Source organism: Pseudorca crassidens, chromosome 5 (assembly GCF_039906515.1).
Source record: "Pseudorca crassidens isolate mPseCra1 chromosome 5, mPseCra1.hap1, whole genome shotgun sequence".
NCBI classification, from domain to species: domain Eukaryota; kingdom Metazoa; phylum Chordata; class Mammalia; order Artiodactyla; family Delphinidae; genus Pseudorca; species Pseudorca crassidens.
Window position 1 is genome coordinate 100,047,226 of NC_090300.1, and position 18,795 is coordinate 100,066,020.

Below are 18,795 nucleotides of genomic sequence, written 5' to 3' on the forward strand. Positions count from 1 at the left end.
TTCCTCTAACTCTTCCACACCCACTTAGTAAGAAGTCTAACGGGATTTGAACTGGGGCTCTCAGCTCCAGGAATCATGGTCTGTCTACCTCCAGATCTTTTCTGAAGTCCTCCGTTTTTAAATACAGTAAGTCCCCTACATATGAACCTTCAAGTCACGAACTTTCAAAGAAGCAAACATGCATTCACATGTCCAGTCATGTAAGTTAGTTCACATGTCTGGCATACACCGCCATGTGCATGCATCCTCTTCAAGTGGTTGTGACTTTGTGTACAGTACTGTATAAAGTACTGTATAGAGAACAGTATCTTTATTTCAAGCTCAGAATGTCCAGAAGCAAGCGTAAAAGCAGTGGTGATATAGCTGGTACTGCTAAGAAGCACCAAGCAAGAACAATAGAAACAAAAGTGAAAATAATTTCTTTATTTTTTGTGTTTGTTAGTTTTTTATGTATTATTTGTGTGAAAAGTATTATAAACCTACTACAGTACAGTACTATATAGCTGACTGTTTTAGTTGGGTACCTAGGCTAACTTTGTTGGACTTACGAAACAAAACGGTCTTACAAACGTACTCTCGGAATGGAACTCATTCATATGTAGGGGGCTTATTGTAATAACAAATAATTTTTTTTACTTATATGCAAGTCATACAAAAGTTGCCAATGGATTAAATGTGGCTCCTGAGCTGGCAGTTGTAAGCTCTGCCTTAGAGAAACAGATGAGAGCCCACTGTGGAGGGCACTGACCTGGGAGTCACAGGATGGGGCTCATTCCTGCTTCTGCCTTGCTGTGGACGTTGGGTAAATCTTGTTACCTGGGAACAAGGTAACAAGATTTCAGCATCTTAAAAATGAGAGTCGGGAAGCAGATGTTCTCTAAGGACCTGCTGCTTCCAACATACTATGAATCTAAGGCACTCAAGAGAAAAGGAGGCCCAAATCAAGAGAGAACATCTAAAATAAAAAGAAGATGTCTTTAAACAAAGTGCAAAGGAGGTTAAAAACAGGTGAGAAGAGATAAAATGGGGGAAAGAGGAGTGAAGAAATAGGAGACCCACAATGAGAAAATGTTCATGGATGTTGAGATTGGGTTAGTGAGTTCTCCTAGGATCCTATTAAAGATAGTAAAATGTTGCAGATAAGATTATAGTTGAAGAATATTTACATGATTTTTTTTCTTTAAAATAAGGATGGGGGAAAAAAGACAACAAAGCCAAAGAGACATTAAAGATACAGCATGAGTGTAGAGCAGGAAATGTCTAACATTATCTTTACCAGTTAACTGAGACATTGGCCCAGGGTATGGATTTGGAGATGGAGGTTGCAGGGAGTGCAACAAGAAGCCACAAAAAGATCTCAGAAAAGTGGTATGCCTTACTGGCTCAGAATCAGGGTCTAAAGATACATCGCATGGCCAGAATAACTCCTGTCACTGAGCCATCTGTTCTAAATCACTGTATTTTTCCTCACAAATTCTTTTGGCAAGATGGAGATGAAATTCTGTGCTGAACAACAGCCATGGAATGCCCAGAACTGAATTAATCCTGAAAATTAATTGCTTTTTGAAATTCATCTGTCTTGAAAGGTTTTGAAGAGAGCCTCCTAGAAACTGCGAGTTATGAAAATAAATAAAGGAAACATTTAAAATAGAGTAATAAAGGAGGGGCTTTCACTAAAACCCAGACCCCTGAGAAGGAAGGGGTCCAAAGGAAGAATTTCTCCTTCCCCACCAACAGCTCAGCCATTGAGAAGCAGTTACCACTTCGGCTTCCTTGAAACAATTCCTCCCAACTTCCTCTTTTCCTCTATAAAAGTAAGCCCCTCTCCTCTATTCTTTGGACTTGCCTATGTTGACCATAATTTGCTTGTCCTGAATTGCTTTCCTGCATAAATTTGTTTTGCTGGTAAATAACTCTTATTTTAAGGTCAAAAGAACTAAGCAGATGGTCCCTGGACATTCCTCACTGCCCAGGGAAGTCTATCCCACCTCCTTCTGGGAATGGAGCAACCTTGAAACATGTCTTTAAAACCTTGACTGGACATGAATTTCCTGTGAAAAGTAGTACCCTTGATTTGTACATAAATTAGGCCAGTTTTCCTTTTAATTGTGGCTCTTATTTAAGATATAGGCAGAAAACACTTTGACATAAATTGTAGCAATATCTTTTTGAATCTATCTTCTAAGGAAAAAGAAATAAATGCAAAATAACCAAATAGAACCTAATTAAACTTAAAAGTTTTGCACAGCAAAAGAAAACCATTGACAAAATGAAAAGACAACCTACTGAATGGGAGAAAATATTTGCAAATGATAGGACAAATAAGGGGCTAATACCCAAAATATATAAACAACTCATACAACTCAATATCCAAAAACAAAGAACCCAATTTAAAAATGGGCAGAAGACCTGAATAGACATTTTTCCAAAGAAGATATACAAATGGCAACAGGCCCATGAAAAAATACTCAATATCTCTAACCATCAGAGAAATGCAAATTGCTTTGTAATAACTTTAAATAGAGTATAACCTATAAAAATATTGAATCACTATGTTGTACATCTGAAATTAACTTAATATTGTATATCAACTGTACATCAATTGAAAAATAAAATAAAAATAAAATGGTGGGACTTTGTGGAAATTCTATTCTGATAGCTTCAGTTTTATTATTGATGCAAGAAACAAAGTCTTCAGCTAAGAGGGAGGATGGGGAGACAGTATTCACATGTTCAAGACTAATTCTGATCTGCCAAGAAGCAGACATCAAGATGGAAGTAAATGTGCAAGAGATTTATAGGAGATTTTTGGGGAATAATAATGGGAGAGAAAGCTAAAGACAGTGGGAGAGCCTTCAAAATGCAATGCAGGAAGAACAGAAAAGGGAGGTTTGGGTAGGAAGAGCCTTAGACTGCAACAATGAATTGTCCCCAGGTAAAGATTCTCAAGAACCCCATCACTGATTTGGCTGGGGAGCCCAGAGGAGGAGGCAATGGTACCAGAGCCCAGGAGCTGGACCACCCGGCAGGAACTGGAATAAGTGGGAACTGGCACCACAGAAGAAAGTCATCCAGAAGGAGTCAGAGCCAAAGAGAAGCTGTAGCCGCTGCTGGAGCCTGAAGGGGAGAGGATGGAAAGGGTGCCCTGGCCTCTCCTTTCCTGTCACCCTTTAATGTCCCATCAATGCTTTCTATTGGCTGAACCTAGATGGCAGCCAGTTAACAAGGGAGCTTTTGAGGAGCTCTGCCCTCTGTAATACAGAGCACAGGAGGAGTAGGACATGGACCTGAAAATGTATGGGCACAAGAATTCAAATAGCTGATGCCTTAAAAAATTTTCTATGATGTCCCATGAGTTCCAAAAGGTCCAATGGGAGTTCAGGAGTTGGGGAAGAATTGGGCATGGTACAATATTGGGAATTGGAAAAATTATATGAGAATTTAAGTGTGGTAGATAAAAGGGGACCTGGGAGTCTGGTGCTTTCTATAGAAACTGACACAAACAGGAATTTAAAAAATAATGAGATTATTTGGAGACTGGTAGGCTCCAAACAGACAGTATTAGTGAGGTGTGGGTCCTGGGTTTTACTATTTGTTGGCATCAATGTTGGAAAAGGCCTAAGCATGTACATAAGCCAAGGGGAAAGAGGCTATGGAAAGTAACAGAGATGGATAATGCAAAATGAAAAATGGAAAGGAAAGGAAGGGAAAGGAAAGGAAAGGATAGGAAAGGAAAGGAGAAGGAGAAGGAAGAAGGAGAGAGGGAAGGGCAGGGAAGGGAAGGGAAAGGAGGAGAGAGAGAGAGAGAAAGAAAGAAAGAGAAAGAAAGAGAAAGAAAGAAAGAAAGAAAGAAAGAAAGAAAGAAAGAAAGAAAGAAAGGAAGGAAGGAAGAAAGAAAGACGAGAGAGAGAGAGAAAGAAAGAAAGGGAGAAAGAAAGTCACAGAGAAAGACAAATACACTATGTTATCACTTATATGTGGAATAGAAAAAAATAGAACAAATCAGTGAATATAACAAAACAGAAACAGATTCACAGATGTAAAGAACAAACTAGTGGTTACCAGTAGGGAGAAGATGGGGGGCAAGGGGCAAGATAGGGGTAGAGGATTAAGAGGTATGAACTACTGTGTACAAAGTAAATAAGCTACAAGTATATATTGTACAGTACAGAGAATACAACCAATATTTTCTAATAACTAAAAATGGAGTATAATCTATAAAAATTTTGAATCACTATGTTGTACACCTAAAACTAATGTAGTACAGTATTGTAAATCAACATACCTCAATTTAAAAAAAAAAAAGAAAAAAAGAATTTAAAAAATTTTGTAACTATGTATGATGATAGATGTTAGCTTATTGTGGTGATCATTTTGCAATATATACAAATATCAAATTATTATGTTGTACACCTAAAACTGATATAATATTATATGTCAATTATATCTCAATAAAAAAAAGAGAAATAAATAAAAAGGATAGCTAATAAACTGTGGTATATATGTATCTTAGTCTACAAATCCTGATGTGTAAGGAACACAGATTAATTTTTTTTAGAATCCAATCTCTTTCTTGGTTCCCCAGTTCATTGGGGTAGTGGAAATATAATCTAATTTTCCCTGAGTTTTGTTTTCACCTAAATTCTAGAATCTTACCTAGTGCTAGGTATGCATGTGTGTGTACGTGGTTGATGTATACATGTGATGCTGGTATGTGTGTGTCTATGTGTCTATGTGTCTGTGTGTGTCTGCAGTAGGGGTGGGGAATTGAAGGAGCACTTGCATTTGAACCTCAAAGGCATCTCCTCACACTGGTGTCTGCTGACTGGTCCATTATCACATCTCGTCCTTGGTGCCTGGTCCATCTGCTGGGGTTTCTACCTGCATCATCCCTTTAGAAACGCCTTCTGCACCATTCTTGAATACAAAGGCATCACCTCCTACTACCCTCACCACAATTCACAATAGTGTGAGACACTCTATGAGGTTTCCCAAGTCCCATCTGGCTAGAATGGGACCAGGGAGCCATGTTCTCTAATGTCTCACTACCTACCCAGAGCTCTAAAAGGAAGTGAGTTAGAGGCCCTTTCTGCTCTCAGATCACACAAGCTTTCCGGAGCTGTTGCCAAAGCCCTAGACTTGACCCGGAGCAAGACGCAGGACACAGGACTTTCCTCAGAAATGCCCCAGTCTTTCCTGCCTTTCCTCATCCATCTCTATTCTGACAGCACAAGGAATCCTTGGTGGTGAGGGAAGCAAACAATGAGAAGTTACATTCCTTACTCTTCAAGCCTCCTCTGTCTAGGTCTCTCTCTTCTTGTAATCCCAAAGAGGAAAAAAAAAATCTCAAAGCTTTCTCCCTCTCCTGAGACAGTGAATATGGGCTTGTTATTTTTATGGATGCAAGGAAGAGACAAAGATGGAAAACTACCTACCGAGGGAAAAACAATAACCACACTGGTTAATATTTCAAAAACATCACACCCCACAGAATCAAGTTCTGAGAGAAGGTGGCAGACTGAGCTCAAAATTATGGAGAGGAGAAAGGCTGGGAGTAAAGGAACATTTTGAGATGGAGATTACAATTCAACCAAATGGCCGTATGTTCTAAGAATGTTTCCCTGGGATGGATCTTCTCAATCCGGAAAAAGACGAGGTATACTCTGGGAGTAAAATGAAGTAGATTTGGAGAAAGCTTACAAAAAAGAAATCAGCTGTGCTAGCCCTGTGCACCATTATCACATGAATTTCTCACAACAAATGGTAAGGTTGGCATAATAATTCTCTTTCACAAATAAGGAAACTAAGGCAAAGAAAGGTTTGGAATTTGTCCAAAGTCACACAGACCAGTAGGGGTGCTGTGAAGGCTTCAGGTGAGTGGAAAGATTTAGTCCCCCAAATTTATGGTTTGCTTCTTTTCTCATAACTGGGCTTAAAAATAAAAATTGTGTTCAAGTATGTAAAACTCTTTAAGTCGTAATAAAATGTTTTTCTGTCATTGACAATAGCTGTTATCTGACTTGAGAAAATGAAAGCAGGACATGACTCAACATGAAAAAGTAGGAAGTGATTTTGCGGGAACATATTTCCTATAGTAACCATAGCAGACTCCAATTTTGCTGGGGCTTCAATAGGCTAGTTAGTCAAGCTTCCTTAGAAACATCTATGTCTCCATCACATAACTCCCAAATATAGTACCCTTGCCCCAGCCCCTCAAGCAGCTGGCATGAGCACATATTTCTGCCGGGATTTGTGTCCCAGGGGTCAAGCTGGATGGGTAGAGATGGAGTATGTTATAAAACAGCCTGCAGCAGGAAGCACCAGGGCTGTATAATTGCTCAGTCTTTGGAGAGCACCGAAAATCAGGCACAGGAAACAGAGTTCAGCCCTGCAGTTTAATGAAGATTGAAAACTGGGAGCAAGGTCTGAAAGTCAGAAGCTGGGAGAAGCAGCACAGAATCAAAAATAATAGTCAAATACAGATGGCCAATAAGCACACGAAAAGACGTTCAACTTTGCTAATCATTAGAGAAATACAAATCAAAATTACAATGATGTATCACCTCACATCAGTCAGAATGTCCATCATTAAAAAGTCTGCAAATAAATGCTGGAGAGGGTGTGGAGAAAAGGGAGCCCTTCTACACTGTTGGTGAGAATGTAAATTGGTGCAGCCACTATGGAAAGATGGATGTTGTATATGTATATATACGCACACAGTGGACTACTACTCAGTCATAAAAAAGAATGAAATAATGCAGCAATATGGATGGACCTAGAGATTATCATACTAAGTGAAGTAAGTCAGACGGAGAAAAACAAATATCATATGATACCACTTACATGTGGAATCCAAAAAAGTGATATAAATGAACTTACTTACAAAACAGAAATAAACTCACAGACATAGAAAAAAAAACTTACGGTTATCACAGGGGCTAGCAGGGGAGGGGGGAGGAGAGAAATTAGGAGTTTGGGATTGGCAGATGCAAGCTATTATGTATAAAATAGATAAACAACACATCCTACTGTATACTACAGGGAACTATATTCAATATCTTGTAATAAACTATAACGGAAAAGCATTAAAAACAAACAAATAAATAGAATGAGAAGCAAATGAGAAAAAAAAGGATGGGGGAAGCTTGGAGTTCCATTCTTTATAAAAAATCAACAACTGGTATTACAAAAGAAATTATTGTGTTTTAAAGACCATCACCAATGTAAAAATTTCTTAAATCTCTTTTCATTTCTTTAATACACATGGGTCACACTAGGCACATGATTTTGTAATCTGATTTTTCTTTTAATATATGAACATGCCCTTTTATTTTTCAACCAACAGCAGTTTAGTTTTGCCACCACTGATCCATTGCCTGCCCTGACCAGGGAAACCAGTGATATAATAATTGCTAGATTTAATGGGCATCTCCAATCCTGTCTCACTTGAATTATCTTCCTTGACCACTCCTTCCATAATCAAAAATGCCTCCTTTGACTTCCCCAACATTCTTCTATCCTGGTTTTCCATTTATCTCTGGCTTCTCTCTCTGATCCCCTTCATGGACATTTTCTTCTGATAATCCTTGAATATGGAAGACAGATATCCTGGAAAATTTGCTGCTCCTCTCATCTTAAATACTCTTCTTGGGCATTCTCTTTGACTGACCATCGCTGCATGTTGATACACAGAAATTCAAATCCTCTGCTTTGTCCCTCTCCTGAACTCTAGACCCTTAGCTATAATTCAAACCAGATTTCCCACTGACTTGTTAAACTCAACATACCCAAAGCAGAATTTCTCTCTTATTCTCTCTCAAATATGAAGGTATCTCCCTTAAAGCTAGGAGAGAGAAAACCCTCCCAGCACCATCTTGCCTCTTCACTTTGATAATATTAATAAACACACAGCTAACATTATTGAATTCAAATACTATGTAAAGAGCTTTATTGACATTATCTCATTGAATCCTCACAATGCACTTTACAACAAGAACAGGGAAGCTTAGGAAAGTAGACACTTGCTCAAAGACACACAGAAAGTAAGTGCAGGGCTAACAGCCTTAGCAGTTTGTCTCCAGAGCTCCTAGCATGTGCTCTTAGCTTCACACTTTCATGAAAAGACTCAATAAGTCTGGACTTTTGCAAAGGAATTTTTACTGAGAAACCATGAGAAAAGAAAACAAAATTCAAAATGTAAAAATAGATTAAGTTACAAATCATATATTGTTTGTTCAAATGTAATAGTGTCTACCCGCTTCAAACTAGCCAGCTCAGCTCGGCACCCAGCCCTGGTTCCTTCTCCTTACCACAATCCTCTCTTTTGGCTGCTAGACCAAATCAAGAATTCTCTTCGCCCAAGGAAAGACCTAGGCAAAGAGTTCAGATTTTTCCAGCTGGTTCTTTGAAAAGATCAACAAAATTGATAAACCTTTAGCCAGACTCATCAAGAAAAAAAGGGAGAGGGCTCAACAGACACCACAGTTATAACAGACACCAGAGAAATACAAACAGTCATAAGAGATTACTACAAGCAACTATATGCCAATAAAATGGACAACCGGGAAGAAAAGGACAAATTCTTAGAAAGGTACAATCTACCAAGACTGAGCCAGGAAGAAATAGAAAATAGAAACAAACCAATCACAAGTACTGAAGTTGAAAGTGTGATTTAAAAAAAAAAAAACCCAACAGGGACTTCCCTGGTGGTCCAGTGGCTAAGGCTCCATGCTCCCAGTGCAGGGGGCTTGGGTTCGATCCCTGGTCAGGGAACTAGATCCTACATGCCTCAAATAAGAGTTAGCATGGCACAACTAAGAGTTCACATGCCACAGCTAAAGATCCCACATGCTGCAACTAAAAGATCCTGCGTGCTGCAACTAAGATCCAGCTCAGCAAAATTAATTAATTAAAATTTTTAAAACACCAACAAACAAAAGTCCAGACAAGATGGCTTCACAGGTGAATTCTATCAAACATTTAGAGAAGAGTTAACACCTATCCTTCTGAAACTATTCCAAAAATTTGCAGAGGAAGGAATATTGCAAAACTCATTCTATGAGGCCATTATCACCCTGATACCAAAACCAGACAAAGATACCACAATAAAAGAAAATTACAGGCCAATATCACTGATGAACATGGACCCAAAAATCCTGAACAAAATACTAGCAAACAGAATCCAACAATAGATCAAAAGAATTATACACCATGATCTAGTAGGATTTATCCCAGGGATGCAAGTATTTTTCAATATCCACAACTCAATCAGTGTGATGCACCACATCAACAAATTGAAGAATGAAAACCATATGATCATCTCAATAGATGCAGAAAGAGGAGACCTTCACGATGGTGGAGGAGTAAGACGTGGATATCACCTTCCTCCCCACAAATACATCAGAAATACATCTACATGTGGAACAACTCCTACAGAACACCTACTGAACACTGGCAGAATACCTCAGACTTCCCAAAAGGCAAGAAACTCCCCATGTACCTGGGTAGGGCAAAAGAAAAAAGAAAAAACAGAGACAAAAGAATAGGGATGGGACCTGAACCTCTGGGAGGAAGCTGTGAAGGAGGAAAAGCTTCCACACACTAGGAAGCCCCTTCATTGGCGGAGTCGGGGGATGGGGGGGGAAGCTTTGGAGCCACGGAGGAGAGAGCAGCAATAGTGGCGCAGAGGGCAAAGCAGAGAGATTCCCACACAGAGGATCAGTGCCAACCAGCACTCACCAGCCTGAGGGGCTTGTCTGCTCACCTGCCAGGGTAGGTGGGGGCTGGGAGCTGAGGCTCGGGCTTCACTCGGATCGCAGGAAGAGGACTGGGGTTGGCTGCGTGAACACAGCCTGAAGGGGGCTAGTGCTCCACAGCTAGCCAGGAGGGAGTCCAGGAAAGAGTCTGGACCTCCTTGAGAGGCAGGAGACCATTGTTTCAGGTGCACGAGGAGAGGGGATTCAGAGCACCCCCTAAATGAGCCCCAGAGACAGGTGCAAGCCACGGCTATCATCCCCGACACCACAGACGGGCATGAAATGCTAAGACTGCTGCTGCCACCACCAAGAAGCCTGTGTGCGAGCACAGGTTACTATTCACACCTCCCCTCCCGGGAGCCTGTGCAGCCCGCCACTGCCAGGGTCCCGGGATCCAGGGACAACTTCCCCGGGAGAACGCACGGCGCGGCTCAGGCTGGTGCAACGTCACGCCGGCCTCTGCCACCGCAGGCTCGCCCCGCACTCCGTACCCCTCCCTCCCCCTGGCCTGAGTGAGCCAGAGCCTCCGAATCAGCGGCTCCTTTAACCCTGTCCTGTCTGGGCAGGGAACAGACTCCCTCAAGTGACCTACATGCAGAGGTGGGGCTAAATCCAAACCTGAAACCCAGGAGCTGTGGGAACAAAGAAGAGAAAGGGAAATCCCTCCCAGCAGCCTCAGAAGCAGCAGATTAAAGCTCCACAATCAACTTGATGTACCCTGCATCTGTGGAATACATGAATAGACAACGAATCATCCCAAAAATGAGGCAGTGGACTTTGGGAGCAACTGTAGTTTTGGGTTTGCTCTCTGCATCTAATTTGTTTCTGGTTTTAGGTTTATCTTAGTTTAGTATTTAGAGTTTATTATCATTGGTATATTTGTTTATTGATTTGGTTGCTCTCTTCTTTATTTTTTTATATATAGATATATATATTTTTTCCTTTTTCTCTTTTTGTGAGTGTGTATGTGTACGCACCTTTGTGTGATTTTGTCTGTATAGCTCTGACTTTACCATTTATCCTAGGATTCTGTCTGTCGGTGTTTTGTTTGTTTGTTTTATAATACTTTCTAGCACTTGTTATCATTCGTGGATCTGTTTATTAGCTTGGTTGCTCTCTTCTTTCTTTCCTTGTTTTATGATATTTAATTTTTTTATTTTTAATAATATATTTTTTTATTTTAATAACTATACATTATTTAATTATTTTTTTCCTCCCTTTTCTTCTGAGCCGTGCGGCTGACAGAGTCTTGGTGCTCCAGCCAGGTATCAGGCCTGAGCTTCTGAAGTGGGAGAGCTGAGTTCTGACACTGGTCCAACAGAGACGTCCTGGCTCCACGTAATATCAAACAGCGAAAGCTCTCCCAGAGATCTCCATCTCAACGCTAAGACCCAGCTCCAGTCAACGACCAGCAGGATACACTGCTAGACAACCTATAACAAACAACTAGCAAGACAGGAAAACAACACCACCCATTAGCAGAGAGGCTGCCTAAAGTCATAATAAGGTCACAGACACCCCAAAACACACCAACGGATGGGGTCCTGCCCACCAGAAAGACAAGATCCAGCCTGTTCACAAGAACACAGGCACCAGTCTCTCCACCAGGAAGCCTACACAACCCACTGAACCAACTTTAGCCACTGGGGGCAGACACCAAAAACAATGGGAACTACGAACATGCAGCCTGCAAAAAGGAGACCCCAAAAAGAGTAAATTAAGCAAAATGAGAAAACAGAGAAACACAGCGGATGAAGGAGCAAGATAATAACCCACCAGACCAAAAAAATGAAGAGGAAATAGGCAGTCTACCTGAAAAACAATTCAGAGTAATGATAGTAAAGATGATCCAAAATCTTGGAAATAGAACGGAGAAAATACAAGGAAGGTTTAACAAGGACCTAGAAGAACTAAAGAGCAAACAAACAATGATGAACAGCACAATAAATGAAATTAAAAATTCTCTAGAAGGAATGAATAGCATAATAACTGAGGCAGAAGAACAGATAAGTGACCTGAAAGATAAAAGAGTGGAAATAACTACTACAGAGCAGAATAAAGAAAAAAGAGTGAAAAGAACTAAGGACAGTCTCAAAGACCTCTAGGACAACATTAAACGCACAAACATTTGAATTATAGGAGTCCCAGAAGAAGAGAAAAAGAAAGGGACTGAGAAAATATTTGAAGAGATTATAGTTGAAAACTTCCCTAACATGGGAAAGGAAATAGGCAATCAACTCCAGGAAGCACAGAGAGTTCCACACAGGATAAATCCAATGACAAACACACCAAGACACATATTAATCAAACTATCAAAAATTAAATACAAAGAAAAAATATTAAAAGCAGCAAGGGAAAAACAACAAAAAACATACAAGGGAATCCCCATAAGGTTAACAGCTGATCTTTCAGCAGAAACTCTGCAAGCCAGAACGGAGGGGCAGGACATATTTAAAGTGATGAAAGGGAAAAACCTACAATCAAGATTACTCTACCCAGCAAGGATCTCATTCAGATTCGATGGAGAAATTAAAAACCTTACAGACAGCAAAAGCTAAGAGAATTCAGCACCACCAACCAGCTTTACAACAAATGGTAAAGGAACTTCTCTAGGCAGGAACCACAAGAGAAGGAAAACACCTAAAATAACAAACCCAAAACAGTTAAAAAAATGGTAATAGGAACATACGTATAAATAACTACCTTAAATGTGAATGTATTAAATGCTCCAACAAAAAGACATAGACTGGCTGAATGAATACAAAAACAAGACCCATATATATGTTGTCTACAAGAGACCAATACAGACTGAAAGTGAGAGGATGGAAAAAGATATTCCATGCAAATGGAATTCAAAAGAAAGCTGGAGTACCAATTCTCACATCAGACACAATAGACTTTAAAATAAAGACTATTACAAGAGACAAAGAAGGACACTACATAATGACCAAGGGACAAATCCAAGAAGATATAACAATTGTAAATACTTATGCAGCCAACATAGGAGCACCTGAATATATCTGGCAAATGCTAACAGCCATAAAAGGGGAAATCGACAGCAACACAATCATAGTAGGGGACTTTAACACCCCACTTTCACCAATGGACAGATCATCCAAAATCAAAATAAATAAGGAAACACAACCTTTAAATGATACATTACACAAGATAGACTTAATTGATATTTATAGGACATTCCATCCAGAAACAGCAGAATACACTTTCTTCTCAAGTGCTCATGGAACATTCTCTGGGATAGATCGTATCTTGGGTCACAAATGAAGCCTTGGTAAATTTAAGAAAATTGAAATTATATCAAGTATCTTTTCCAACCACAACAGTATGAGACTAGATATCAATTACAGGGAAAATCTGTAAAAAATACAACCACATGGAGGCTAAACAATACACTACTAAATAACCAAGACATCACTGAAGAAATCAAAAAGGAAGCTTAAAAATACCTATAAACAAATGACAATGAAAACATGACGACCCAAAACCAATGGGATGCAGCAAAAGCAGTTCTAAGAGGGAAGTTTAGAGCAATACAATCCTACCTCAAGAAACAAGAAACATCTCAAATAAACAACCTAACCTTACACCTAAATCAATTAGAGAAAGAACAAAAAACTCCCAAAGTTAGCAGAAGGAAAGAAATCATAAAGATCAGATCAGAAATAAATGAAAAAGAAATGAAGGAAACGATAGCAAAGATCAATCAAATTAAAAGCTGGTTCTTTGAGAATATAAACGAAATTGCTAAACCATTAGCCAGACTTGTCAAGAAAAAAAGGGAGGCGCCTCAAATCAATAAAATTAGAAATGAAAAAGGAGAAGTAACAACTGACACTGCAGAAATACAAAGGATCATGAGAGATTATTACAAGCAACTCTATGCCAATAAAATGGACAACCTGGAAGAAATGGACAAATTCTTAGAAAAGCACAACTTTCTGAGACTGAACCAGGAAGAAATAGGAAATATAAACACCAGTCACAAACACTGAAGTTGAGACTGTGATTAAAAATCTTCCAACAAACAAAAGCTCAGGACCAGATGGCTTCACAGGCGAATTCTATCAAACATTTAGAGAAGAGCTACCACCTATCCTTCTCAAACTCTTCCAAAATATAGCAGAGGGAGGAACACTCCCAAATACATTCTACAAGGCCACCATCACCCTGATACCCAAACCAGACAACGATATCAGAAAGAAATAAAACTATAGGCCAACATCACTGATGAACATAGATGAGAAGTCCTCAACAAAATACTAGCAAACAGAATCCAACAGCACATTAAAAGGATCATACACCATGATCAAGTGGGGTTTATCCCAGGAATGCAAGGATTCTTCAATATATGCAAATCAAGCAATGTGATAGACCATATTAACAAACTGAAGGAGAAAAACCTTATGATCATCTGAATAGATGCAGAAAAAGCTTTTGGAAAAATTCAACACCATTTATGATACAAACCCTCCAGAAAGTAGGCATAGAGGGAACCTACCTCAACATAATAAAGGCCTTATATGACAAACCCACAGCTAACATCATTCTCAATGGAGAAAAACTGAAACCATTTCCTCTAAGGTGGAAGCATTTCCTCTGCTTATGACAAAGTGAATCAGCTATACATATACATATAACCCCATATCTCCTCCCTCTTGCACCTCCTTCCCACCCTCCCTTTCCCACTCCTCTAGGTGGTGACAAAGCACCCAGCTGATCTCCCTGTGCTATGCTTCCCACTAGCTATCTTATTTGCATTTGGTAGCATATGTATGTCCATTCTACTCTCTCATTTTGTCCCAGCTTACCTTCTCCCTCCCTGTGTCCTCAAGTCCATTCTCAGCATCTGTACCTTTATTCCTGTCCTGCCCGTCGGCTCTACAGAACAAGTTTTTTTTTTTTAAGATTCCATATATATGTGTTAGCATATGGTATTTGTTTTTCTCTTTCTACCTTACTTCACTCTGTATGACAAACTCTAGGTCCATCCACCTCAATACAAGTAACTCAGTTTCTAAGTTATCATTGTCTAAGTAATATTCTATTGTATATATGTGCCACATCTTCTTTATCCACTCATCTGTCGATGGACATTTAGGTTGCTTCCATGTCCTGGCTATTGTAAATAGAGCTGCAGTGAACATTATGGTACGTGACTCTTTGAATTATGGTTTTCTCAGGGTATTTGCCCAGTAGTGGGATTGCTGGGTCATGTGGTAGTTCTATTTTTAGTTTTTTAAGGACCCTCTATACTGTTCTCCATAGTGGCTATACCAATTTACATTCCACCAACAGTGCAAGAGGGTTCCCTTTTCTCCACACCCTCTCCAGCATTCATTGTTTGTAGATTTTTTGATGATGGCCATTCTCACTGGTGTGAGGTGATACTTCATTGTAGTTTTGATTTGCATTTCTCTAATTATTAGTGATGTTGAGCATCTTTTCATGTGTTTGTTGGCAATCTGTATATCTTCTTTGGAGAAATGTCTATTTAGGTCTTCTGCCCATTTTAGGATTGTGTTGTGTTTTTTTTTTTGATATTGAGCTATGTGAACTATGTAAATTTTGGAGATTAATCCGTTGTCAGTTGTTTCATTTGCAAATATTTTCTCCCATTCTGAGGGCTGTCTTTTTGTCTTGTTTATGGTTTCCTTTGCTGTGCAAAAGCTTTTAAGTTTCATTTCATCTGTTTATTTTTGTTTTTATTCCCATTTCTCTAGGAGGTGGGTCAAAAAGGATCTTGCTGTGGTTTACATCATAGAGTGTTTTGCCTATGTTTTCCTCTAAGGGTTTTATAGCGTCTGGCCTTACATTTAGGTCTCTAATCCATTTTGAGTTTATTTTTGTGTATGGTGTTAGGGAGTGTTCTAATTTCATTCTTTTACATGTAGCTGTCCAGTTTTCCCAGCACCACTTATTGAGTGGTCTTTTCTCCATTGTATATTCTTGACTCCTCTATCAAATATAATGTGACCATATGTGTGTGCGTTTATCTCTGGCTTTCTATCCTGCTCCACTGATCTGTATTTCTGTTTTTGTGCCAGTACCATATTGTATTGATTACTGCAGCTTTGTAGTATAGTCTGAAGTCTGGGAGCCTGATTCCTCCAGCTGTTTTTCTTTCTCAAGATTGCTTTGGCTATTTGAGGTCTTTTGTGTTTCCATACAAATTGTGAAATTTTTTGCTCTAGTTCTGTGAAAAATGCCATTGGTAATTTGATAGGGAATGCATTGAATCTGTAGATTGCTTTGGGGAGTAGAGTCATTTTCACAATAGTGATTCTTCCAATCCAAGAACATGGTATATCTCTCCATCTGTTTTTATCATCTTTCATTTCTTTCATCAGTGCTTTTAGTTTTCTGCATACAGGTCTTTTGTCTCCTTCAGTAGGTTTATTCTTAGGTATTTTATTCCTTTTGCTGCAGTGGTAAATGGGAGTGTTTCCTTAATTTCTCTTTCAGATTTTTCATCCTTAGTGTATAGGAATGCAGGACATTTCTGTGCATTAATTTTGTATCCTGCTACTTTAGCAAATTCATTGATTAGCTCTAGTAGTTTTCTGGTAGCATCTTTAGGATTCTGTATGTATACTGTCATGTCATCTGCAAACAGTGCCGGTTTTACTTATTTTCTGATTTGAATTCCTTTTATTTCTTTTTGTTCTCTGATTGCTCTGGCTAAAACTTCCAAAACTATGTTGAATAACAGTGGTGAGAGTAGAAAACCTTTGTCATAAAGCAGAAATTAACACACCATTGTAAAGCCATTATACTCCAAAGAAATGTTTAAAAACATACATGCACAAAAAGCTTTTGACAAAATTCAACATCATTTACAATAAAAACTCTACAGAAAGTGGTCATAGAAGTAACATACCTTAATATCATGAAGGTCACATGTGACAAACCTACAGCAACTAACATCATATTCAACAGTGAAAAGCTGATAGCATATCCTCTAAGATCAGTAACAAGACAAGGATGTCCACTCTTGTCACTTTTTTTCAACATAATTTTGGAAGTCCAGCCACAGCAGTCAGTGAAGAAAAAGAAATAAAAGGAAACCAATCTGGAAAAGCAGAAATAAAACTGTCACTGTTTGCAGATGACATGATAATATATATAGAAAATCCTACAAATGCTACCAGAAAAATACTATAGCTCATCAATGAATTTGGTAAAGTCGCAGGATACAAAATTAATACACAGAAATCTGTTGCATTTCTATACACTAACAATGAAAGATCAGAAAGAGAAATTAACAAACAATCCCATTTACTATTACCTCAAAGAATAAAATACCTAGGAATAAACCTACCTAAGGAGACAAAAGACCTGTACTCTGAAAACTCTAGGATGTTGATGAAGGAAATTTAAGATGACAAAAACAAATGGAAAAATATACCATGTCCTTGGATTGGAAGAATAAATATTGTGAAAATGACTGTACTACCCAAGGCAGTCTACAGATTCAGTGAAATCTCTATCAACTTACTAATAACATTTTTCACATAACTAGAACAAAAAATCTTAAAATTTGTATGGAGACACAAAAGACCCCAAATAGCCAAAGTAATCTTGAGAAATAAAAACAGATCTGGAGGAATCAGGCTCCCTGACTTCAGAGTATAATACAAAGCTACAGTCATCAAAACAGTATGGTACTGGAACAAAAACAGAAATGTATATCAATGGAGCAGGATAGAAAACCCAGAAATGAACCCACACACCTATGGTCAATTAATCTATGACAAAGGAGGCAAGACTATACAATGGGGGAAAGACAGTCTCTCCAATAAATGGTGCTGGGAAAACTGGACAGCTACATGTGAAAAAAATGAAATTAAAACACTCTTTAACACCATACACAAAAATAAACTCAAAACGGATTAAAGACCTAAATGTAAGACTGAATACTATAAAAACCTTAGAGGAGAACACAGGCAGAACGCTCTCTGACATAAATCACAGTAATATCTTTTTCAATCCATCTCCCACAATAATGGAAATTAAAAAAAATAAACAAATGGGACCTAATTAAACTCAAAAGCCTTTGCACAGCAAAGGAAACCATAAACAAAATGAAGAGACAACCCACAGAATGGGAGAAAATATTTGCAAATGATATGACCAACAAAGGATTTGTCTCCAAAATTTACAAACAGTTCATGAGGCTCAATACCATAAAAACAAACAACCCAATCAAAAAGATGGGCAGAAGGTCTAAATAGACATTTCTCTGAAGAAGATATACAGATGGCCAAGAGGCACATGAAAAGATGTTTAACATCACTAATTATTAGAGAAATGCAAATCAAAACTACAATGAGATATTACCTCACACCAGTCAGAATGGCCATTGTCAAAAAATCTACAAACAATAAATGTTAGAGAGGGTGTGGAGAAAAGGGAACTCTTCTACACTGTTGGTGGGAATGTAAATTGGTACAGCCACTATGGAGAACAGTATGGAGGGTCCTTAAAAAACTAAAAATAGAGCTACCACATGATGCAGCAATCCCACTCTTGGGCATATATCCAGAGAAAAACTTGGTTCGAAAGTATACATGCATCGCAATGTTCACTGCAGCACTGTTTACAATAGCCAAGACATGGAAGCCACCTAAATGTCCATCAACATATGAATGGATAAAGAAGATGTGATACAAATATACAATGGACTACTACTCAGTCATAAAATAGAATGAAAGAATGCCATTAGTAGCAACATGGATGGACCTGGAGATTATCATACTAAGTGAAGTAAGTCAGACAGAAAAAGACAACTATCATGTGACATCACTTATATTTGGAACCTTAAAAAAATGTTACAAATGGTCTTATCTATAAAACAGAAACAGACTCATAGACTTGGAGAATGAACCTATGGTTACCAGGGGGAAGGGTAGGCGGGAGGGATAGAATGGGAGTTTGGGACTGACATGTACACACTGCTATATTTAAAATGGATAACCAACAAGGACCTACTGTATAGCACAGGGAACTCTCCTCAATATTCTGT

General features: G+C 38.7%; 1 long non-coding RNA gene across 2 annotated transcripts in view; it reads right to left on the reverse strand.

The window, feature by feature from the left end:
* The window catches only part of LOC137225252 (uncharacterized), a 243,647-nt gene that overhangs the window by 181,711 nt on the left and 43,141 nt on the right, over positions 1–18,795 (reverse strand). For both annotated transcript variants that reach the window (XR_010943755.1, XR_010943756.1), the window contains exon 2: positions 16,651–16,842. This is a non-coding gene — a long non-coding RNA (uncharacterized lncRNA). The remainder of the gene's footprint in view (positions 1–16,650; positions 16,843–18,795) is intronic.